We start from the raw sequence: 24,831 nt of genomic DNA on the forward strand, positions 1-24,831 counted from the left end.
GGTGTTTGTAATGAGGGAAATTCAGAAGCCAGATGATCTTAAGGTTCTGAGTCCAAGTCCATGTATCGGTTTTCCAGGGCTGCTTTGTAACAAAGTACCGTGCACTGGCTTAAACAATAGACATTTATTGTCTCACAGTTCTGGAAGCTACAAGTCTGAGATGAAGGCGTGGGCAGAGTTGGTTCCTTCTAAGGCTGCGGTGTCCAACACCTGGGCCACTGACCAGGACTGGTACCGGTCCATGGCCTGTTAGGAACTGGGCTGCACAGCAGGAGGTGAGCTGCAGGTGAGCCAGCGAAGCTTCATCTGTATTTACAGCCGCTCCCCATCTCTTGCATCACCACCTGAGCTCCGTCTCCTGTCAGATCTGCAGATGCATTCGATTCTCATAGGAGCACGAACCCTACTGTAAACTACACATGTGAGGGATCTAGGTTTCTCGCTCCTTATGAGAATCTAATGCCTGATGATCTGAGGTGGAGCTGAGGAGGTGATGCTAGCACTGGGGAGTGGCTGCAAGTACAGACTATCATTAGCAGAGAGGTTTAGCTGCACAGAAACCATAATAAATCAATTGCTTGCAGACTTATATCGGAAGCCTATCAGTGAGTGGCAAGTGACAATTAAGCTGCGTCTGGTGGCAGGCTTTATAGTGGCCAGTGAGCATCTTCAGTTGTAAAGCTGCATCTGGTGGCAGGCTTTATAGTGACAAGCGAGTTGATGTACTTGAATTGTACAGCTGCATCTGGTGGCAGGCTTTAAGTCAGAATCCAGCACTTATTTTAGTCTGTGCATGGCCTGCCCATTATTTTATTTACCACTTCTGTCCACACTTCTTTCCCCGCACTGTGCATTTGGCTCCCAGTTTTGATAAGCCCAAGCTAACCCTAGCAAAAATGAGTAAAAAACCAAACATCACTGGAGAGCTTTTTAGAAAAGGGGGAACGACCCAATGGTGAGATAGCAGAAGACTTGAAGACTGCCAACAAAATGAAAGCTGCATTTAAAAGAAAATACCAAGAGTCCTACTTAAATTATGGGTTCATTGCAATAGGTGATTCACATTCTCCAAGCCCGCTTTGTATAATATGTGGCGACCGGCTAGCCAACGCGAAGCCATGAAACCTTCAAAGCGGCTTTGCCACATGGAGACCAAGCACCCTGCATTAAAAGACAAGCCTTTGGAGTTTTTGAAAAGAAAAAAAGACGTGAACATGAAGAACAGAAGCAATTATTAAAGGCCATCACTTCATCAAATGTGTCTGCACCGAGAGCATCTTTCTTAGTGGTAACCGCACACTACTGAAGCTGAGAAGCCCTTCACTATTGGTAAAGAGCTGATCCTGCCTGCTGCCGAGGACATCTGCTGCGAACTTTTAGGAGAGGCTGCAGTTCAAAAGGTGGCACGTGTTCCTCTTTCGGCTAGCACCATAACTAGACAAATTGATGAAATAGCAGAGGATAATGAGGCACAATTTTTCGAGAGGCTTAATGAGTCACTGTGGTACACAGTCCAGGTTGATGAGTCTATAGATGTTGACAAGGCGGCAACAAAGCTTGTTTTTGTGTGGTATGTTTTTCAGGACGCGCATGAGGATATGTTATGTGTACTTTTGTTGCCGCCCAACACTACAACTGCGGGATTATTCAAGTCTTCGAGTGATTGCATACCAGGAAAACGGAATTGGTCATTTTGTGTCAATGTATGCATGGACAGAGCGGCTGCCATGACTGGATGGCTCTCTGGTTTCTCTACTGGGGTCAAGGAAATCACTTCTGAATGTGAGTCTATGCACTGTGTCATCCCTACAGAAATGCAGGCTAGCCCGAAAATGTCACCTGAACTAAACAGTGTTTAGTTCTAACTAAACTGTGATCAAAACTATCAATCACATTGAAGTACATGCCCTTAGGTCTGTTTGTGCAGCTCTGTGAGGAGACGGATGCAGAACACACACCTCTTCTCCTACAGAAGTGAGATGGCTTTCTAAAGGTAGGTCGCTGGCCACAGTTTTTGAATTACGAGAGCCACTCCAGAGATTTCTTTTAGAAAAGCAGTCCCCACTGGCAGAGCATTTCAGTGACACAGAATGGGTGGCAAAACAAACTTACTTGTGTGACATATTCAACCTGCTCAACAAACTCAATCTGTCACTTCAGGGGTGAACGACAACTGTGTTCAAGTCTGCAGATAAAGCGGCTGCATTCAAAGCCAAACTGGAATTATGGGGGCAATGAGTGAACATTGGGATTTTTGACATGTTTCAAACATTAGCAGAGATTTTGAAAGAGACTGAGCCAGGGCCTTCTTTCTCCCAGCTGATACATGATCTCAGCTTTCAGAAGAGTTTGAAAAGCATTGCTTCCTGCCCACAAAAGACCCCCAAACGGAGAAGGAATGGGTTTGTGACCCATTTGTGAATAAGCCAGGTGAATCAACTTTGTGCTAGAAGAGGATCAACTGCCTGAAATCGCAAATGACAGTGGCTTTAAAAGTATGATTGAGACAACTTCAAATCTCTATATGTTCTGGATTAACATCAAGGCAGAATATCCTGAGACTGCCGCAAAAGCACTGAAAAGCCTGCTTCCATTTCCAGCATCCTACCTTTGTGAAGCAGGGTTTTCTGCAGTGACAGCAACCAAAACGAGATTACAGAGTAGACTGGACATGAGCAACACACTTTGGGTGTCACTGTCTCCCATCATCCCCAGATGGGACCATCTAGTTGCAGGAAAACAAAGTCAGGGCTCCCACTGATTCTGCATTATGGTGAGTTGTATAATTATGTCATTATACATTACAGTGTAATAATAGAAATAAAGTGCACAATAAATCACAATAAATGTAACACGCTTGAATCATCCTGGAACCCCCTCACCCCAGGTCCATGGAAAAATTGTCTTCCATGAAACTGGTCCCTGGTGCCAAAAATGTTGGGGACCGCTGTTCTGAGGGCTGTGAGAAAGAATCTGTTTCGTGCTTCTCTGTAGCCTCGGATGGTTTGCTGGTCATTTTTGATACTCCTTGGCATGTAGAAGCACCACCCCACCTCCGCCTCCGTGTTCACAGGGTGTTCTCCTTACCTGCGTGTCTGTCTCCACATTTCCCCTTTTTATAAGGATACTGTCATCATGGACTAGGGTCCACCCTAATAACCTTGTTTTATCTTGATTACTTCTGGAAAGACCCTCTCTACAAATAAGGTCACATTCTGAGATACTAGCAGTTAGAACTTAAATATATGAATTTGGGGGAGAGGGAGATGCAATGCAACCCATTTTCCTTAGACTTTGGTGTTGGATGTGGATGAGGCTCAGGAAGGACTTGGGAGGAGGAGCAGGGTGGGGGGTGGGAGAGAGTTGCTAGTGGGGTGGGAGGGAGGATGTGGGTGGGGAAGGGAAGATGTGGGTGGAGAAGGAAGATGAGCTCAGTTTTATAAACCTTAAGCCAGTGTTGGGGGCAAAGGACCAGGGAGTGAGCAGGTCAGGTCAGGTCAGGTGAGCAGCTTTTAGCCAGGACTCTGAGATTTCTTGGCCAATCTGTATACACTTACTGAAATCTAAAGGAAGTGATATTAGAAACAGTCTTCGCTTTCCTCTGGAGGTACTTCAGATATTAGGCTTCAATGGGGAGGCCAACACCACACCCTTCTGGTCACAAGCTGCTGTGTCTGGCATCCTTTATGGTTTGGAAGTAGCCCCTGCCTGCCACGTCTGAAGCCCTCTGCATTCTTGCTCTTGGCAGGTCCTGAGACAGTGGTGTACTGTGTCTCCAATGTGACCTACAGGCTGACACCAAAGTCATCCTTAGTACACTGAATCATCACGTCCCAGCTCAAAACCCTAAATAAGTAACAACCTGAAGTTCAAAGCTTCCTGATTGTCATGCAGGGTTCTCCCCAAGTCCCTAGATTACCTCTTCCCTCCTCCCATCTAAATAAATGTCCTCCTAAGCCAATCCTGTTTTGATTTGTCACATTATTAAATCTGTCAGTGATTGAGCACATACTAAATGGCAGGCTTTGTGTTGAGAGCTTTAGGTGCATTGTCTCTAATCTTCTAACCCATGGCAGTCAGTGGTCTCCTCCCCCTACCAGGTGAGGACCCGTGAGAGTTAGGAAACTTGCCAGCGCTCACTTAGCTAGAGTGTAGAAGAGCTGCATTTCTACCCAGTTTTCTACCTGTCTGGCTCCCAAACCAGTGCTAACTGTACTTCCATCCCCACCCTCCCCTTTTCCTTTTGAATAATCATGGAGGGGCATCTTCCTCCCCAACCTTGGCCATACCGCCCCGCCTGCCCTCATGAGAAACACACATATCCTCCTCTTCTGTGTTTATCGAAGACCAAACTCAAGTTCTGCTTCCTTATAGAGCTCCAGAAAGGCCCACCCCTTCTGTGAATTCTTCTAGAGTTACTCTGTGCATATAGGTAAGCACAGGAGTGAAACATTTGTCACTTGTGCAATTCAAGAGTGCGCTCTGTTTCTCCTCAGGTATTTGTTGACTTCGTATATGGTCTCGTAAAACAACCTTTAGGGCTGTGAAGTGTTGTTGCCTCTCATAGTATCTGCTCCCCCCTTTAATTCCACTCCTCCCCAAACACACCCCCACGCAGGCACTACCCCCTCGGGCTTGTGGCCTCCTAATGTAATCACAACCCACTTCTGTTCCACCCTCAGGGAAGTCTGAGAACAGGAGGTCTTTCATTGCGGTGTCATAATTCCTCATGTGTCCGGCAACTCCTGAGCTGCTTCCCAGGTGACTTCTCCATCCAGGTTGATGTTTAATGCCCCACCCCACCCCCTCCTGGATGTGTCTAGGTTCTTCATCTTTTCCTTCAAAAAGCCCAAGTTTTTCAAGGGGGCACCACCAACAAGGACATTTCCTAAGTAAGGTCTAAAGGGAAGTTATGGATTAAAGGAGACGCCATGAGGCTAGAATTCCTGAATGGATTGTTTGGATCAGTGACTTAGTCACACAACTTAACTGTGAACTTCCCTTCTTAGTTGGGGAGGGGAGCTCCAGTTTTTGTCGTCATGCTCCACTTGAGAGAAAGCAATCCGAGTGTGAATTGCTGTTACTGTTTTATGAATGAAAGTGCTGCTCTTACCAGAAAGTATGGCTCTGCCCAGTTTATCTTCATTCCGGAAGGGCTGTCTGAACAGTGGGATTTCCAAGGCTAAGGCAGAGGACTTCACATGTTAAAAACAAAAAAATATTATAACACATCCCCCTGCCCTCTTGAGGGCAAATTTTGATGAGAAGGATGAAGTCAAGAATATGTAGACAGCGGGCATCTAAAATGGAGATGGGAGCTAATGTATTGTTAGCTACTCCCAGACTTTGAGAGGTCGTCCTGCCTCTTGCCTTTCCCATTACCTGGCCAAGTGACTAGGAAGGATGAGCCACCTGTATTGCATCACAGAAACTCTTTTTTAAAGAACAAGGTGACACTTCCAGATTCCTGCAGAAGAGGTACTATGGGAGACTCAGCCTACCTAGAGGAAAATCTTGGCATCTGACTCAGTTTGAGGAGGTGGCTCTCTTTGTCATCCTATTCACGGCCCCTCACCATGGGAGTGGCAAGAAAGACGATCCTGTTATTGTTTGTTTGCTTCTCATATGCCAAAGGCAAATGCTGAATTTTTCCTGAACCAGCATTAAAGAGCAGGAGGACTTTTCAGAAGGTTGAGCGATCAGTGAGTGGTGCAGGATTTCTTCCCATTGTGGTTGACCTCCATCTGGGCACGCCACAGTAGAAACCAGCCCAGCTTCCCATTTCATTGTGTGGCCTGACAGTGACTCATACCAGTAGGTATGTTTATCCCAAACTGGCAGGAGCTGTGTATTCAAGGGCAAATTTTGTTAACAGTGGGGAGAGCGAATATTTGTTATGCATGACCTCTTTTCTCTGAAACATTGTGTTTGTGCTCAGACTGACATGATTAATGCTATTATGGTCCAGTGTGCCCTGGGGGGCACAGGGGTGAGTTTGTGTGTCCCACTGCAATCAAACAGGCTGACTTGTTTGAATACTTGGATTTAACCATGAAGATGCTGGCTTTTAAAATACTTCCAGGGAAATTACTATCTTGGGCAGTGGTTCTCAAATTTCCACTGGCAACAGAATCCCCTGGAGGGCTTGTGAGAACCCAGATTTCTGGGGCCCGCCCCCAGAGTTTCTGATTCAGCAGGTCTGGGAAAGGGCCTGAGAGTTTGCATGTCTAACAGCTCCCAGGTGATGTTGATGTTCCTGTTTCAGGGACCACGCTTTGACACTGTGTAGGTCATCTGTGCTTTCTGTGAGTAATATTACCAGCTTTACAGGTGAATAAGTCAGAATTTTTATATAAACAGCTTCTCCATTCCCTTTTGCAAACTTTATCTTGCTCATGATGCACAGATGACAAAGAGAAGGTAAAGGACATCACTGTCACTTGGGCCTGCAGTGTAAGCTGAAGTCTGATTTCCTAATGAAGCAGACTTTCTGTGAGAGCCAAGGGGCCAAGAAACTGCTGGCAGTATATAATACTGTGTGGTGCAGAGGGCGGGAGGAAGTGGCAAGGTACTTTCTTGTGGGAGTGAATTGGTGCTCAGCCTGGCTTGGGGAAGGTGGCTTTACATTTAGAGTGAAGTCACAGGTGCACTGTTCTCTAGTTATCAGTTCCCATTTCTCTAAGTCCTGGGTGAATGTGTTTACTGAGGAAGGCAGGGCTGTTTGGAACTTGTTGGTAAAAGATAGTTCATTACCTGTCTTGGCTCACAAAGTCTACCATTCCCTTTTTAGTCTTTGAGGAATTAAAACGTATTATCCAAGCTTGTGGTGTTTCATTCACTACCACTATACAGTGGTTACTGTGCATTAAGTGAAGTGGATCATCGTAAAGGTCTTCATCCTTGTCATCTTGACATTGAGTAGGTGGGGGAGGAGGAAGAGGAGGGGTTGGTCTTGCTGTCTCAGGGGCGGCAGAGGAAAATCTGAGTGTATGTGGATGTTCAAACCCATGCTGTTCAAGGATCAAGTGTATACTGTCTATATTCTAGTAGTCTGTATTTTTTTCTTTTGTTTCTGTTTTTAACTATTTGAAACATTCTGAGAAGGGAGAAGTTTAAGGAGAATTAAGAAGAACAATGAACAGTGGGGAAAAAGTAGCAAGGTTATTCCTCACTGGAGTATCTGATGAAGAGTGGGAGAGAGGGCTGAGTACTGCTCTGAAAAGTGGCAGGGCCTGTGGGTATCCGGGTCCATGGAGGGTCCTGTAAGTGACACATGAGCTAGACGGGTGTCCACTGACTGCTGTCATTCGGAATGGCCATGGAGGAGCAGGGTTTTAGGACTATCAGCAGGAATGGTATCTGCGAGACTAGAGCCCAGTTATGCTGAGCACTAAGAGAAGAGTGGGTGCCCTTCTGTTCCTGCTCTCCTGGGAAATACCATCACTTCTGCCTCACGTAGAGGTCCCAGCCAGAAACTCAGAAATGGCAATGAGACATTGGGCTTCCAGTAGTGGCCTTGATCACATCACAATTTTATCAAGGTCTATTATCTTTGAGGCATTTCAGGGATAATCTGATACACTGAAAAGTTCCTACCTTCAGTGGGTTAATGAGTCAGCAGGTGTTGGAGGAGCTGATTAGAATTCATTTAGAGGCGACACCATACAGTAGAAGGTGGGGTATAAACAATATTCTGTGGGGGGTGTGGTTGAAGGAAGAGGTACTGTCGTACACAAGGGAATCAGAAGAGGCTTTATGGAAAGGTGGGAGTTTAAGATTGGCCTTGAGGGGTTCTATAAGTTTCTTGAGGTTAGAGATGGTGTTTGATTCAATTTATATCCGTAACACAGTATCTGCTCTATAGAAAGCACTCATGGAATGTTGAATGTTGAATTAATATGGGAATGAATGATGTGTGGGGGTGGGGAAAATGATCATACTTATTTAGGAAATGTTTCCTCAGAACCTAATAGGAGATAAGCAATCTAGATATAGAAGCAAATAAAAAGTAGTTCTTGACCTAAAAGCACTTACAGTCTAGCAAGGAATATAGACTCATAAATCTGTAATTATGATAGAATGTGAAGTGTACTCAATAGAGAACTATTAAAGTAATATGCCACAGGGCAGAGAATGATTAATTCTGCTGGGTGGTCATGGAAGACTGGGCTTTGAAGGATGAACAGGAGTGCAATAGTGGATAAAGGAGAATTGAGAGAAAGGTGTTCAAATGAGTAAAATAGAAGCAGTGAATTGCAGCCCCTGTCTGAGGAAATGCCGCTAGCTCAGTTTGGCAGAGGCCATGGTACAGCACTGGACATGAGAAAGGGTACATGGATGGCTTTGTGGGTCACACTGAGTTGTGGATGTTTAGAACCAGGGTCTGTATATGCAGATGCCTCCAAGAACCAGGCGGGGCACCTAAATGAGCAGAGCCTGGGGCAAACTGTAGAGTGTGGCCTTCCTAAAGGGAAGAATTACTCCGTCTTCCATCCTAGGTCCCGTGGAGGAATGCAGGCCAACTTGCCAGACCTTCCAATTTTCAAGAGCAGCTGCAAAGAGGGATTTTTACGTAAAATCTCCAGATGTTTAAATGTTGACAAATGATTCAACTTTCTCTTTAAAAAATGATTGTGTGGGCCAAACAAAACATGTCAGTGGGCAGGACTCAGCCAGAGGGCCTCCAGATTATGGTCTGGGGTTGAATGTGGTGTTCACCACGCCCACCCCAGGAGGAAATGCGTGTTCACACAGCAAGACCCAGCATTCACGCACATACGCCTAGAAATGGCACACATAAAAGTCATGGGAAGCAATGCCTACCTTTACTCTCTGCTACTTTTTCTTCTCTTCTATTTTTTAAATATGCTCTGGTCACGATCCATTAAACTGATTTTATATTCCCGTGGGTTAAGATCTGAAGTTTGAAGCTGAGAACGGTGGCTCATTCCTGTAATCGGGGCTACTCCAGAGGCTAAGGCAAGAGATTTGCTTGAGTTCGAGGCTGCAGTGAGCTGTGATTACACCACTGCACTCCAGCCTGGGTGACAGAGCAAGACTCTGTCTCTAAAAAAAAAAAAAAAAAAAGAGACCTGAAGTCTGAAAACCATTGGTTTAGACCATGTATCTATACTAAGTGAACGTTATCTGGATGAAAACAGAATAAGGTGCCTTCCTGGGCAACCACGTTTCCATCCTGAGTCCTCCTGTTACCGTGCTAATAGGTACGTTTTGGTTAAGTTGGGTTTGTCCATTTGCAACTGGTACATCTTGACAAAACAATTTCTGAAACATTCACTTATCACTTTATCCTAAACAGAAGTTGGCCAGAGTTCAGGGTCTTCTGTTTTGAGTGCTTGATACAGAACTGACCCAGCTGCTAAACTCACAGTAAAATGCTGCTTGATTGAAGTTTAGTGGAAAGTCCAGAGGAAACCCCCATACAGACATGTCAGCTTCCAAGCCTGATATTTCTGGGATTGCTTTTCGATGTGGGATCTCTTTTCCCTATGGGTCTGTGTCTCCACTTTCTGGTCACCAAGCTCACCTGGTTTCTTTGCTTTTGCATCACAGCCAGGGAGTGAAGAATGAGGGCGTCCTGTGCCATCCCGCCTGCCAGTGACCAGCTCCTCACCACCATTGTTGGGCATCATGTGCTATATGGCATTCATTTTTGATATATTAGAGCATTTCCAGACAAATTATAATCTATGGGCTTTGGGGAGAGTTCACCCCTCCCTTAAGAATGTCAGGGCAAGCTTCCCAGGCAGCAGGGAAGGCTTAGCCATGCCTCGGTTCAGGGCGTGTTTGTTATCGCTCCTATCTTGACTTAGAAGCACCCTTGGGGTATATGACAGGATTCAGAAAGGACTTGGACATTTGCAACAAGAGCCCAAGAGTGGCTTCTCACCACCGGAAGGGGCAGTTAGGATGGAGACACCCCAGGGAAGGGCCACGCCTGCTGTGAAAGCTACATGACCACAGTGAGGCAAGACTAATGTGGCAGTTTTGTATAATAGGTAGGCAAAGAAGCCGTGAATCGAGCCGCAAAGGCCAACCAGAGAGTAGTGAGCCAATACGATCCTTTCAGACTTGGGGGTGAGTACAGTGCAAGACGCCTAGGAGGGGTGTTTGGAGACAAGACTGGAATGCACCTAGTTTGCAGGGCCTGTGCGTTGTCTCTGCAGAGCACTGTTCTCGCCTGAGCGTGGGCAGCACCCTCTGCAGTTGTGCAGCCACAGCTGGCATGACTCTGGTCTTTACCCAGCGGGGTGTGTTGCCAGGGAGCGGGTGCCGGGACTGCTGTCAGGCCAATCCACCCCTGCCTCTTCCCAGAGGACAGAGAGCCAAGCTCTTAACCTGAGAGTCAGGGCTGGTTTTCCATTGAAAATGCCCACTTTTCTCTCCAAGTGGGGAGGCTTGATAAGTTATCTGATAAATCTGAGCATTGGAAAGAATTATTGGTAGATCACGACAAAAATTGATAGCAAATATGATGGGAGGCAAGTGGGAGAAAAGGAAATGATTAAACCCAAGAGAATAATAAAGTTGTTCAAGAAACGGGATCAATAGGATGAACTGCAGAGTCTAGTAGAACAATAATTACCTTCTCAAAGTATAGAGAATGTAACTAGTATAGAGTATACACACCAACCACAGATTTAACTGAAATTTGTGGCATAGGCATATTGGTGAGAGCTGGATCCTCTTCTACAGGATGGTGCTGGTAATGGCTGAGTTGGTCTAGGCATGGTGTTAAGAAAACACACCAAAAGTTGAACACGTTTGCCTGCAGGCAATTGCCATCATGCATTTAAGCATATTTGTTTCTTATGCATATGAGCCTATTTGGTTTTTTAAACTTCAATAACCAATGGTGGGGTGGGGTGTGGGGGGGAATCCTACTACCTGCTCCATATCGTTATTGTGAGTGTTAAATGAGATAATACATGAAGACGTCAGCGTGACAGCTGTCGGGCAGCAGGTGCTTAATGAATGTTAATGAGGGTCAGTTGATCCTTAGAGTTTATTTAAGTAGCAGTGTAGGTGCACAGCCCAGGGCCAAAGGCCTGAGGGCCCTTGTGGATAAAATAAGACTAAGATGGAGGTGGTGAGAGGAATTAAATTTGGAACTGGTCAGAGAGGCAGCGTCAAACTGCCCTCAGCCGGGATTTTCAGAGCCTGAATTTGTGAAGCCCTTCCCTGTAGCATGTGTCCATCTCTTTCTCACCTGACCCTTGCGGTACAGTGTCGTTCCTTTGCCTTGGTGGCTTTGGAAACTTATCCCCTAAGCCTTCAGGATGTTACAGGTTTGCCTAAAAAGTAAGCTATGTTTACAAATAGCTCTGCAGCCAGAATGCCTAGGTTCAAATTCTGTCTCTTCCTTTTACTAATTGTGCAACCTTGGGCCAGTCACTTAACCTCCCATTGCCTCAGTTTCCTCATCAGAAAAGGACAATAACTGTACCAATGTCATAGGGTTATTGTGAGAATTGAGTCAATTAATACAGATAAAGCAGTTAAAGCAATGCTGATACACAGCAAGCCCTGCTAATTGCTGTTACTGCCATTACCACTGTTATTCCTCTTGATGGAATAAAATCTGGGTCCATGCGTTCAGTGATACGAGTTTAGTGATCAGATTAGTTCAGGGACCTGGGCAGGTAGAGCTGATAGGTGAGTTGAGGAACTAAGGAAGGTCCACCCATTTCCGCCAGACTGTCTTTTCTCACTTTGCCTCCAGCAGAGCAAGGCTTTGTAATTTTGTTGTGAACAATATGCCAGGATGCCATAGGTGGCTTCCTGTGGTGTAATTCCCACTGTCCTGTGATAGAATGTCACCAAGGAATTTCACCTGTTGGGTTCCTGATGCCACGTCCTGCAGTAGCAAGCCGAAGACTCTATTTCACCTTTGTGCAGTGGGATCAAATGAGGTGGCTGGTGATCATTTGACGCAGGAATGTGTTGGCCTCAGGAGATCAGTTGCTTTAAAGAGTTTGGGGCTGGTGGCCAAGTGTGCCCGGGAGCCCACTGGAGGGAGCAGCGGTCCCTGCTGGCTGTCCTCATCATCGTGTCCCTCTCTGAGGTCATTTAGCTTTCCCAAGGCTCGGGTGCCACCCCAACTCCTCCCTGCAGGTCAGCTCAGCCGGAAATTGTGCTTCGCTGTGTGGTTCTCATTCAGAGAGCTTAGCGGGGTGGGTTTGAGACTGGTCCATCAGTTAGCTCATTCCTTCAGCTTTTGTTTTTTTTCCTGAGTCAGAGACTTAAGTCATTTATCTTTTGTCATCAGTTGAGTTGTATTGACATCATCCAAACTACCTAATTGATAGATACTGTTGGTGAAACCAAGGTAGTTACCCAACTTTGAGTTTCACCCAAAGACTGTTGCTCTGGAAAAGAGACGCAGCCAGGCTAGTGTTAAAATCATGAACATATTGAACATCCATTTATAGAGCACAGACGTGCCCGCCACCGTGCTAGACCCTGGGAACACCTTAGGATGGAGAAGACAGGAAAGAAAGCAAGAAATAGAACGTTTAGATTGTGGTGGATATAAAGAAAGTAACGGAGATGGGGGTTGTGGGGGAGCTGGGAGGTGCCTTTACTTAGGTGGGGCGGGGAGACTCTCGGGGGAGGTGACATGGGAGCTGCTTGAGGGTGAGACAAGGAAGAAGAGAAGGTGCCAGCCTCAGAAATACCCGGGGGTGGAGGGAGCCTTCCGGGAAGGGAAAGCAGCACCTGGAGATCTTGAGGCAGCAAGAGCTGGAGCTTGGGAAGGGCGTGAGAAGAGCTCAGAGCAGTGGCGGGGCTGGGGCATCTGGGATCGTGCGGAGAGAAGGAACAGTCTGCTCCAACCATGTCCTTAAAAGATCATGCCGGTTGCTGTGTGGCAAAGGGATTGGACAAATGGGTTGAAAGTCCATGCCGTTTGAAGACACAAACTCCTTGCATTCTTGATAACCATGCTCTGAACCTCTCCCAGCGCCCTGCATTGGGGAGTGATCAGTTACTTATAGGCATTTCCTATTGTCTCTAAATTTCTGGCAGTTCTCTGGTGCTGACACTGGTGTTGACATACCTCTAGGCAAGTCTTGGTTGTGAAAACTCTGGGTCTGATGACATCTCATTCAAATTTTTTATATCTGTCTTTTTTATGGGCTCTTTCGCAAGAGGGAAGCAGAGATGAAATGATCACAAGGATGTTTTTTGTTGGGGTGTGCTGGCAAAAAACACACATAATCGTGGGGAGGACTGTGTGCATTAATTAGGTGTGAGATACACAGAGGGTGCTGGGTGATTCTTATCTATTTGTGTATATACAGTTGTTCCTTCTGATTGCTATGCAAGTGTTGAGAAGCTGACACTTCTCAGATACTAATCAAACCTGCTGTTTAAACTCTGTAGAGACAGAAAGATTAGTGGTTACCTAGGGGTGGGGGGTGGGGAATAGAGAGTGACTGCTAATGAGTTGGGGTCTCCTTTTAGGGTAATGAGAAAGCTCTAAAATTCGATTGTGGGATGGTTTCATAGCTGGGACTATACTAAAAACCATTGAATTGTACACATTAAATGGGTGAGTTGCATGATATCTGAATTATAGCTCAATAAAGCAGTCAAACCTGCTGCTTACAGCACTATGGGCAGCTGAGATGGTGGTACTGACAGCTGCGAGATTCCTTGGGTGAGCCGAACATTCACGAGCTGAATGTACCACGCCGTGGAAAAGCAGTTGTCCATTGCTAAAAGTCACAGAAGACAACAGAGCCTGAAATTCAACATATTTGACTTTGAGGTGGAGCACATGGACATTCCTGATGGTGACCCACCATCTCCCCTCATTGAAACACCCCAGAAACAATAACGGCTTCCATTTCTTGAGCATTCCCATGTGTCAAGAAAAGCGCTGAGCACTTTCCGCGCATTAGCTCATCTAGCCTCCTAAGTGTCAAAGTAGGATTCATCCCCATTTTACAGAAGAGGACAGTGAGGCCTAGAGAAGGTAAGTAACTTGACTAAGGGCACGGAGCTCAGAGGGGCAGAGCCAGGATTGGCACCAGAAACTGTCTAATCAGAACCCGTCCTGCAACCCACATGGCACGGCCAGCTGAGACCCCCATAGGCTGCCAGGTTACAGCACGGGCTCCCCGCCGGCCCGCACGGTGAGCTTACAGACAGGCCTCAAAAGCAAGCCAGAGCGTGCTCTGACCATATCCCTCCTCTGAAGGCCTCCACGCAGGGGCAGACGGGGAACTTACAGTCTAGGCTGCTCGTCATGTCCTTCGAGGCTGCACAGAGACAACCTCCCCTCGAGCTGCTCCTGTCCACGGCGAAGCCTCCATTTGACTTCGTGTGTGCAGACACATCCTGGGCGCTCTCACCTTCAGGCCCTGCCTTACGCTGTTCCTGCTTTCTGAACATCCGCCCCTTGTCACCTGTCCCTGTAGTGTCAAATTCCACTCCCTCCACCCTGAAACTTTCTCTAGCTCTTTGGCCCAGCCTCCTGCATGCTTTTCTCTTCAGAAGCTGGGGTCTCTGGGGGGACAGCTCCTGAGTGGTTTGTTGGTCAGCTCGTCCTGCACATCCTGGGGTCCCTGCCTTGGGGGACGGGGGAGGGCATGGCTGGTCCACCCCTGGGGTTCCCGACCAGTCCTGCCATTGCAAGGACACCCTGCGGGAGGCACTCAGTGAATCAAAATTTGTTGACTCTCGATAAGACGTTATTTCCCATGTGTTGGAGGTTACATTTAGGAGTTCCATGGAGGCATTTAAAAAAATTTCTCCTCCTCCCAGTCCCATGTTGGACTTTAAGCGTATTTTTTTTTTCAAGTAATAGATGTCACTAAGTGCTCTGTTAAACTTTAGGAGTTAAACTCCTCCCTTCCACTCAAGCAGAAGAAACCCTGAAGTTAAGTAAGAGAATGATCAAATCACCAGGATTATGCTCTCTGTCACTGGATGAATAGAAGAATACCTACCAAGGTGACAGGTGTAGATTATATGTGTTTGCTTTTTCTTGCAAAGGTTACACCCAGCAAAGTTATGGCACACGGAAAGCTTGAATGAGCCTGTTCTTCAGGTCTGGGAGGAGTCAGGAGCCTAAGCATCTAGATGAAAGTGGCTCTAGAATTTGTAACATCGTGTCTGGCACTGCACGTTGGATGTTGCGAACACGGGTTGTGCTTCCATCTCCCAATGGTTGTGCAGACGCTGGAGAGATGTGGAGCAAGGTGAGGTTGTGTGTTTATTCACAGAGCAGGAGCAGGAGGACCTTTTCAGGAAGGGTTCAAATTCTTGTTTCTGAGAGTTATAAGCACCTGAATTAAAAGGCTCACTTTGCTGCTTATTAGCAGTACAACCATGGACACAGTGGTGTGCTGGTAAATGTTTAACAGCCAGCTCTCCAGAGGGTGGGCAGAGATTGGCCCAGCTTGGTAAAGTTTGTCCAATTTCCACTGTGTGAAATGCCTCCACCATAGCTGGTTTCAAACTGCCAAGGTGAATCGCTGGCTGCACAGCTGGGAAGGGCTGGGCGCAGCTGGCTAGAGCTCTCTACTGCTGGGGTGAGTCCCTTCACGTTTCTGAAGCTCAGTTTCCATAGCTGTAGAATGCAGATGATTTGGGGTTGATGGGATCATGGGAGTTATCATCTTTGAACATCTTTTATAAATTGTGACACGTATTAGGCATCTTCATTAGTTTGTCTAAAATGCTATTTCTAACCAGTCAGTGATTATTCCAAGTATGTCCTGGGAAGTGGGTAGAATCAGCCAGAGAGAAAGACAGCTGGGAGACTTCCTGTGCTGTTAACAGATGGGTGTGTGCCACGCAGGGACTCTTCAATAGACATCTTAGTTCTTTGATCGTTGTTTTTTTTAACCCCTCTACAATGTCTGGCTTTGGAATTAGGGGGTAGAAAGCAATGGTGACACCGTACCTACACAAACACGGTCTTAGGACCGTAGCCCTAATGTGAATTGACTCTGACCCTCTCAACTCGTGTTCCTATAAATAGCTCAAGTGGGACCACTGCCCCCGCCGCTCTCAGCACCAGGCCACACGCGGTTCTCTCACAGTACATAAAAATGTGGTGGTCTCCAGCAGGGTTCAGACGGAAACCACAGCCCAGTCATTTGACTCGATCCATTTCTAAGTAGAACTGCTGGCGCAGGCACAGTTTGAGATCCCTGAGTGACCTTGAAAAGTTCAGTCCGTTTTCAGAAGGGATTCTTGTGATGCTTCAGAAATTCCTGCTCACAGAGGCCAGTGACAGTCTTGCCCGACATTCAGCTGACACCCGGCATCTGTGTGCTACGCTGGGGCTCTGGGGGCTGTCTTAGTGGATTTTGTGTTGCTGTACCAGAATACCGCAGGCTGGGTCATTTATAAAGAAAAGAAATTAATTTCTTACAGTTTTTGAGGCTGGCAAGTACAAGGTCAAGGGGCCCAGATCCCCTTGTTGCATTATCCCGTGGTGGAAGGCAGGAGGGCAAACAGAAGATGGGGCCAAACTTTATCCTTGTATCAGCAATCCACTCCTGAGATAGCTCACTCACTCCCACTGTAACTGCCTTCATCCATTCATAAGGGCGGAGCCTTCATGACCTAATCACCTCTTGAAGGTCCCACCTCTTAATACTTACAATGGCATTTAAATTTCAACATGATTTTGGAGGGGACATTCAAACCATAGCAGCTCCCAGGAGGAGATGGCCTCACGTTGTCTCTACTGGCACCCTGGAAGGTAGGGCACGGACACTCAGCCTCTGTTACAATCTCAGGGACATTGAAGCACGTGGCAGGAAAGGCAGGACTCAGAGTCAGGTCTCCTAACATCCAGTCTGAGGTCCCTTCTCATTACTGCCCGGGAGAAGAGGTGGGACTTGTATACAGATGACTATTCCAAGGTAAAATGACTAAGCATGGTCAGAGAAAGGCCAGAGAAGGTCAAAGAAGGTGTTGTCTCTCTGAGTCATCTCAATCAGAAGGTGTGTCGAAAGAGTCACCCTTTTAGGAGGAGGAGGAGGAGAAGGCACCAAGCTGATTTAAAATCCCTTTCTAAGATTAACCTTCACTTCTAGAAGGCAGGTATAGCACAGCGGGGGCAAGTGTGTCAAGTGATTTGCAAAGAGGAAATTTCCTGGCCGAATTATGATAATCCTAGTACCTCGTTGCCTTGGGGGAATCAGATTAATTGGATTTGGGCAGAGGCTGTTTCTATAATCAGGATGCCAGCTGACTGGTTGCCGACAGGTTGCTGACAGTGTCTTTTATGGTTAGAAGACTAGCAAGGACCTGTGGCACTGCCATGGAAAAGGCAAATCGAGTATCGGGACATCCTCCACGTGGAGAGCCACAACTGGCAGGGAAACCTGCCACCGTACTGCCCGCCCTCTGGGAGCATCTGTGCCAAGTAATAATCCTGATTACCAGACTCACATGGTATGAGAAAATTAGGTCGTGGAAGCCAATTCAAGAGGAGGATCATTTTGGACAACTAATGACAGGGTAACAGTGTGTGTAGCTTCAAGTAACTACCGCTTGCCACAGCAGGAAATGGACTTTTAGGTAAACTGCAAATTAAGCACTCTGTATATTTATTTAAACTCTTGAGTTTCTTGTTTCCTTGGCGCAGTGCTAGTACCATTCTAACACAAAGAAAGGAAGTATAGGAGGTGGGGGAGAGCACATCTCTATGATGTGTGTTTACAATTCAGTGAGAACTAATGGGGTAGAAGCAGAGAAAATATTCTAGGTAATGAAGCAGTCTCTCTGAAACATAGACTCCTAAGAGAATAGGATGCTTTTAAGCAGAAATCAGCCTTACCATGCAGAGGACCATCTTGCGATTGCAAATCCAGACCAGTCTAACCCAGAGGTAGCTTTCCAAGCCAAGCCTCCATTCATGGCAGGTTGCATTTTCTTGCTGTCTCACTGTGTAAGTTTTCTTTTCCCATAAATTGCTGCATCCTGGAATAATTTCTTTTTTTATTTGAAGCATTGTTTCCCATCTGCTTGTTAACTAGCAGGTGTTACCTTTGGAATGATGATGTAGCCGTGTCCGCCACTTCCGAGCTATGGAATCGGAGTCTAGTGAATACTGGAAATCCACTGGCTGGATTTCCGTCTGTGCTGGATAATGTTTTCCTGTGGAAGTCCCCTGCTCGGTGCTTCCAAGCACGGGCTTTGGAATCAAATTGTTGCTTCTTAGCTGTGTGATCTTGGACAAGGAATCTAACTCTTCTTAGCTTTTGTTTCCTCCTCTGAAAAACAGGAATTATATGATAGTACCCCGTAGAGCAGTTGTGAGGATTATTTGAGATTGTGAGTGTCAATTAATTATCACAGTGCCTGGAACATACTTATGTGTTCAATAAATTTTACTGATAATGACAGTGTTCTCAAGTTATTTATTGTAATGTCAGAAGCTCGGGACCCTGTAGCTTCATGTGGAAGGTGCCCCAGGAATGGTACTGGGTAGTAATCCTATTTTCCCTAATCTAAAATTGAACTGAGAAGTACAAAGATGACAACTCAGGTAATTTGATATTTGAAATAGAACTATTTCAGAAATTTGAAGGAATTGACCATTGAGCTTATGGTTTTGTAGGGCCAGGATTGATGCATTATGAACAAAAGCAAAATAAACAAAAACAGAAAATTAAGTGCTAAGTGACAACACAGATGTTTAGTGCTAGAGGATGCGGAGGAGAAGGAAGTATTTGATCAATCTAAGCCATGGTGAAAGCTTCAGAGAAGCACCAGGACCTGAGCTGGCCCTGTGGGTCAGGTTTGAACGGAACAGATGGGAAGAAAAGAGACCGTCCCCAGGGGATATGCAGTGAGGGTGCACGCACTAGGGGTAAGGAAGATGCTAGACCAGGAAGTGGCCAGAAAACTGAGCTCAAGGGAGATTTATCTATTAACACAAATAGCAGAGTATTTTCGTGCCCGATCTCTAGGGTTGGACTGCCTGAGTTCAAAATCACTTAGCACACGTATAAGTACTCAGCAAATGTAGTTCCTTCTTAGATATCTAAAAAGCTATTGTGAGCCATGCTATTGAAGTTCTCTGAAGCTAGGCAAAGAACTTTAAACTTGAAGAATTGGGACTGAAAGAGCTATGGGAAGTTTTTTTGTTTTTGTTGTTTTTTAAAATAAATGTTATTTTTTAAATAACAGTTTTAGATGAATAGAAAAATTGAGAAGATAATACAGAGAGTTCCCATATGTCCAATGCTGTTTCCTCCGTTAATAACATCTTACTATAATACGTTAGTTACAATTACTGGACTTATACTGACACATTGTTAGGAACTGAAGTCCATACTTTATTCAGATTGCCTTAGTTTTATCTATTGTTCCTTTTCTGTTCCTGGATCCCATCCAGGGTACCACACTCCATTTGGTCATCGTGTCTCCTAGGCTCCTCTTGGCTGTGATGGTTTCTCAGACTTTCTTTGTTTTCGATGACCTTGACAATTTTGAAGAGTACTGGTCAGATATTTTGTAGAATGTCTCTCAATTTGGAATTTTTCTCATGATTAGGGTTATGAGTTTTTTTGAGAAGAAAGATCACAGAGGCAAAGTGCCCATTGTCATCACCTCATATCACAGTTACAGTCTATCAACATGACTGACCACTGTTGATATTGACCTTGATCGCCTGGTGATCTGACCAGGTGTGTCAGATCTCTCTGCTGTAAGGTTATTCATTTTTTTCTTCCCATCTATAGTTTAGTCTTTGGGAGGAAACACTGTCCCCAGCACACACTTAAGGAGTGGGGGGTTATTCTGCACCTCATGGAGTAGACTACTCATCGTAGGTTGCCTTGGAAAAGAAAGGGCCAGGGAGTAGGAAACTCAGCAATGTGAGAAAAAGGAGTTGAGGGCTGGATTAGTGGGGTGAGAGATGTGAGAGTGGACAGAATTTAGTGGGAAATGGAAGAGAGGGTGGAATAGAGATGACTGCAAGGTTTGAAGCATCGGTGATTAGGAGGATTATTCTGGTATAAAGGGCATCCTGGGTTAGGAGCCACTGCAGTAGTTTGCTGCCAACTCTTTATTTCTTGGCTGTGTCATCTTGGGTGAGTCACTTATTTCCTCTGAGCCTCAGTTTGCCCATTTCTGAGATAGGGTTGACGGTACCTGTCCTTCCTACGGCAGTGCTCTTGTGAGAGTGAAATGAGATAGAGGGGCTTTGAAAGCCATCAGGCACTGTGTCATTTCAAAGGCCTATGAGTAAAGGAATGGTGGAGAGAGAAAGGGACTTGGGAGAGGGAATTTGCATGTTACCTGGGAGATTCTGAATCTTTCAGATAACCCAGAGCAGGTTATAACTCATAATACTCTGCCATAGGTTTTCCTGATATGTACCTGCTAAGGAGCTTTTTTTTATTTCAGGCGTGCTTTCTGTTTCTGGTGGTCTAGTTCCATGGTCCTTGCCCCAGAGGGCTATAGCTTGGGCAAAGATGAGGCTACTTCTGGATTTGAAGGAAGGGCTCTGCCTAAGCTTTGTCACTTTCCTTTTATAAACTGCAGTAGCCTCTGTTTGAAGGCCCTGCAGGTTACTGAAATTTCCTTAATGGTCTCAATCCCCCTGTCTCATTGCCTGAGATATTTAATAGACATTTCAAAAGTAACACATTCAAAATTGAACTTTTGCTTGGAGGTGTGGCTGCCCTGTTTTATCTGACTGTGAAGGACTGTGGGAAGCTCCTCAGTTAGCCATGCAATGGCCTAGCTGCTTTATGTGGGGAGCTGGCATCCCTTCAAACTGGATATTTTGCCATGAAGAATCCCTTTACCTGGCTCTTTGTATGTATTGCCTCATTATTCACAAAGTGTGCAATCGTGTTCTCGGTTTATCAGTGTATACTTCTTATTTAGGCAAGAAAATTGATGAGCCATGGAAGGTTTAGTCATGTCCGCCCAAGTTCCGGGGTCAATCACGGATGACTTGGTACAGGAAAGTGTTGGGAAGCCTGAGTGCTAAGTGTGCTTCTGCCAATAACTTGTGCTGACTTTGGGCAAGGAATGTGAGCCCTTTGCTCCTTGGTTTCCTTATCAGAATAAGTAGGGACCACCCAGGCTCTGAAAGATAGAACAATTAAGTACCAATTAGCAACTGAGTTGGCTGGCAAATAAGAGGTGCAGAATTGACATCGTGTCTGTATTGCAGCTGATCATACGGATTTCAAAATTGTAGGATTGAGCCAACGAACATACATTTGGTAATAACCAAACTGTCCAAGACAGTTATGTAAAATGAACCCCTTTATTCATCTTTAAAAAGGAGAGAGATTCTTTTGTTTAGACTGACTTGAGTTGGGTTGAAAAAACACTGAATCTCCTTTGGTCTTTGGGTTCTGTCATTCTCTAAAAAGCCCATTTCTGTCCAGGTGAGGTGGCTCATTCCTGTAATCCTAGCACTCTGGGAGGCTGAGGCAGGAGAATCGTTTGAGCCCAGGAATTTGAGGCTGCAGTGAGGTATGATGATGCCTCTGAACTCTAGCCAGGGTTAGAGAGTCAGACTCTGTCCCCCCCCCAAAAAATATCCATTTCTTCACAAATGTGTTTTTCTGATATGTGTCTGCCTGGGCTGTTGTATGAAGGAAAGGCAAATAAACAGGATACAGTCTCTGCTCAGCTCTGGGTGAAAGCAGAAGTCTTCTCTGGGCATGGTGGTGTAATACATAGCTCCGCAGGGAAATGCTTGCAAAAAGTGGATGCTGATCCCAACTCTGACCTTTGTGGCTGGTGCCAGCATTTGCACTGCCTTCTCTTTATTCAGACAGAGAGAAAAGCCAAGAAGTGAAATGATATTTTCCTTGTCTCATCATTACTCAGCATGGTTGGTTTGCTTAGCAGTAACAAATTCAAGTGTCAAGAGAAACTGCAGTGCAGTTTCTTATCCAAAAAATGCATACTCCCTTATAGTCAAGAGAGTCACTGTGTTCTCATCTTGTTGCTGAAAAGGATGGCCTTACGGATTACTTTTTAAATTCTAACTTTTCTCTATCTATAGCTGGTTTATTCATATTGTCTGAATTCTAAAGGGAAATAGCTCTTAAACTGGAGTATGCGTTAAGAGTCGATTGAGGAGCTTACTAAAAAGGTAGATCCCCAAATGACTCCCACCCCTAGGTCTGTGGGGCTGAGGAATCTGCATTTTTATTTTGTGGCACCAGGGGTTCTGATTATGGGCTCAGCAGGAAGCCCTGAGGATTATCACCTGGGTGCCATGCCCAGGTGATGAGACCTTTTTGCTGCATGCATTCCCTTTATAAGCCAAAGCCCTAGCTGCTGCTTATAGAACTAACTCACTTGAACTTGGCTATACAAATTATAATTATAAGTAATAATTATAATTGACTTACAACAATTTTCTTATTTATACAAATGGCATGGGAACAGCATGAGCTTAGGAGTCAGAAAGACCTGGGTATAGATCTTTGAGCTTCCCCTTACTGATAACTTGGGCAGGTGGTTCAACTTCTCTGAGGTTTTATTTCCTCCTCTGTCAAATGGGAACAAGATTATTCAGTTTATTGAGAGAGAGGGATGGTGAGGATGGATAAAGTGACTTACCTGTAAGCACCTTGCCCCATGCCTGGATTTAGTAGACACCCAATAAATATTACTTTTCTCCATTCTCATAGGAAGTAGGAATTAACTTGGGAAAAAAGAACAACTCACATAATCTCCACTAGCACTTGAAGCAGATATTGTTAAGGGAAACTTTTCTTTAATGCCCAGGTGACTTGATTTTTGGCCTAGATACATATCACTTTTAAAGTCAGTAATTATTTAGAAATCTTGATAGCATGGCCCTCCTTAACTCCTTGTGATAATACTAAGTTCTGTTCAAGAGAGATCCCAGTGAGTAGATAAGCAAAATGCTGCTGAATTTCAACCTTGGTGTCTTGCCGGACATTCCCAGGGTTGGTCCGTTTTTAGAGAATGCAGATCAGATGTTTAACCTGAAACTATACCTGCTTCTGGTTAAAGTCTCACAAGAAGAACCTTGTTTCTCAGAATTTAGCCAGTAATGGATTAATTGGACAGTCTTGTTCAAACTCTTTCCAGGTGAAATGAGAACATTACAGGGGTCTCAGAGCAACAATGAACTATTATACTTGTGGGGTACAGTGAGCTCCTTGCTGTGAGGTCCTTTCTGAGTTCAGTTCCAGCAATATCTGCCCATATCTGCCCCTGTCCAACCTGGTTTTACCTTTTGTGGAAAAAAAAATCATCTTTGTGTTGGTTGATTCATTTTAGGTTCACTATTCTTGCCCTGTGCCACGCTCACGTAGGTACTTTATGTCACGTAGGTAATTTATATCACATGTTCCCCGCTTCTGAGGACCCAAACCGAAAAGGAATTTGGTAGCAAAAAGTGCCAATCTGCATTCTCTGGCTGGAGAAAGTGCAACTTCGAGGAAGACACATGGCGAGCTCAGAGCCACTGGTGTCCCCTCACAGCCTTCTCTGTACCTCTGTCAGGGGAGGCTGTCGTCCTAGTCCCAGGGAGGGAAGTGGCAATGGTTGCTCTTCCCTGAATGCCACACTCTGCAGACTGAGGGAATAATCCCTGTAAGCCCCATCATGTGATTTTAGGGTCTGAAAAGACCCTGGAAATCCTCTGGGCCAATCCTCTTTGTTTTATGAAGAAGGAAACAGAGGCTCAGAGAAATCCACATGGTTCCTAGTTTTTTGTTTTTTGTTTTGAAATCAGTGCCAGCAGTGTATATACCAGGAACTAGGCTCATTATAGGCTCCTAGCAGGGCCTCCAGTGGGTTAAATGAGTTACCAAATTAAGATCAGATATGACTCCCTGGTAAAGTCTAGAAACCATCCAGCACATGCCAATTAACAAGTAAAGAAACATTTACTGAGCAACTTTAGTGTGTGAGCATTCTGCTATGTCCCAAGGAGCCGAAGGAAGGAGGAAGTACAACTGGGGAGAAAAGAAAAGGATGAACTCGAAGAAATGGTCCCCATCTTCAAGGGACTTATAGTCTGCAGTGAATGCCTGCTGAAAGGTGCTTTCTCAATTGAGATAAAGACATGTTACAAATACAGGTTACAAAATATTGAACCAAACAATATTGTATATTTAACAGCCCCATTATGTCATCTTGGAGAATTTTGGGAGGAAGAGAGAAGATTGCAGGCTCCACAGAGGAACAAGCCCAGTATTAGTGTTTTTCCCATTGGACCTTTAATTTTACTTTCAGAATATTATGGGGTGCAAACATTTTGGTTATATGAATCACTTTTGTACAGTTTGAGTCAAAGTTATAAGTGTGCCCGTCACCCAGATAGTGTGCATTGTACCCATTAGGTGAGTCTTTACTCATCCCTTCCTGTCCCCTCCCACCTGCTTGATTTCCATTGAGTGTTACTACCATATGTACACACGAGTGTTGATCAATTAATTCCAATTTAATAGTGAGTATGTGTGGTATTTGTTTTTCCATTATTGTGATACTTCACTTAGGAGAATGGTCTCTAGTTCCATCCAGGTTGTTACGAAAGGTATTAGTTCGCCATTTTTTATGGCTGAGTAGTACTCAATGGTATATGTATACAACATTTTATTAATCTATTCATGTATTGATGGGGCACTTGGTTGGTTATACATCTTTGTCATTGTGAATTGTGCTACACTAAACATTCAAATGCAAGTTTCTGTTTTATAAAAATGTCTTTTTTTTCCTTTGGGTAAATACCCAGTAGCAGGATTGCTATATCAAATAGTAGGTCTACTTTTAGTTCTTTGAGGAATCTCCATGCTACTTTCCATAGAGGTTGTACTAGTTTGCAGTCCA

The 24,831-nt window shown here is 45.1% G+C and overlaps 1 protein-coding gene across 4 annotated transcripts in view; it reads left to right on the forward strand.

Moving 5' to 3' along the window:
• Positions 1–24,831, forward strand: part of ABLIM1 (actin binding LIM protein 1) — a 290,610-nt gene that overhangs the window by 117,944 nt on the left and 147,835 nt on the right. Inside the window, exon 1 of one of the 4 annotated variants that reach the window (XM_076009765.1) lies at positions 15,471–15,560. The exons of the other annotated variants lie outside the window; for them this stretch is intronic. The gene's annotated coding sequence lies outside the window, so the exon portion shown is untranslated. Of the gene's footprint in view, positions 1–15,470; positions 15,561–24,831 lie in introns of those variants that run through there. 4 annotated transcript variants of the gene reach the window in all.

The sequence above is a fragment of the Microcebus murinus genome, chromosome 14 (assembly GCF_040939455.1).
Source record: "Microcebus murinus isolate Inina chromosome 14, M.murinus_Inina_mat1.0, whole genome shotgun sequence".
Taxonomy (NCBI): domain Eukaryota; kingdom Metazoa; phylum Chordata; class Mammalia; order Primates; family Cheirogaleidae; genus Microcebus; species Microcebus murinus.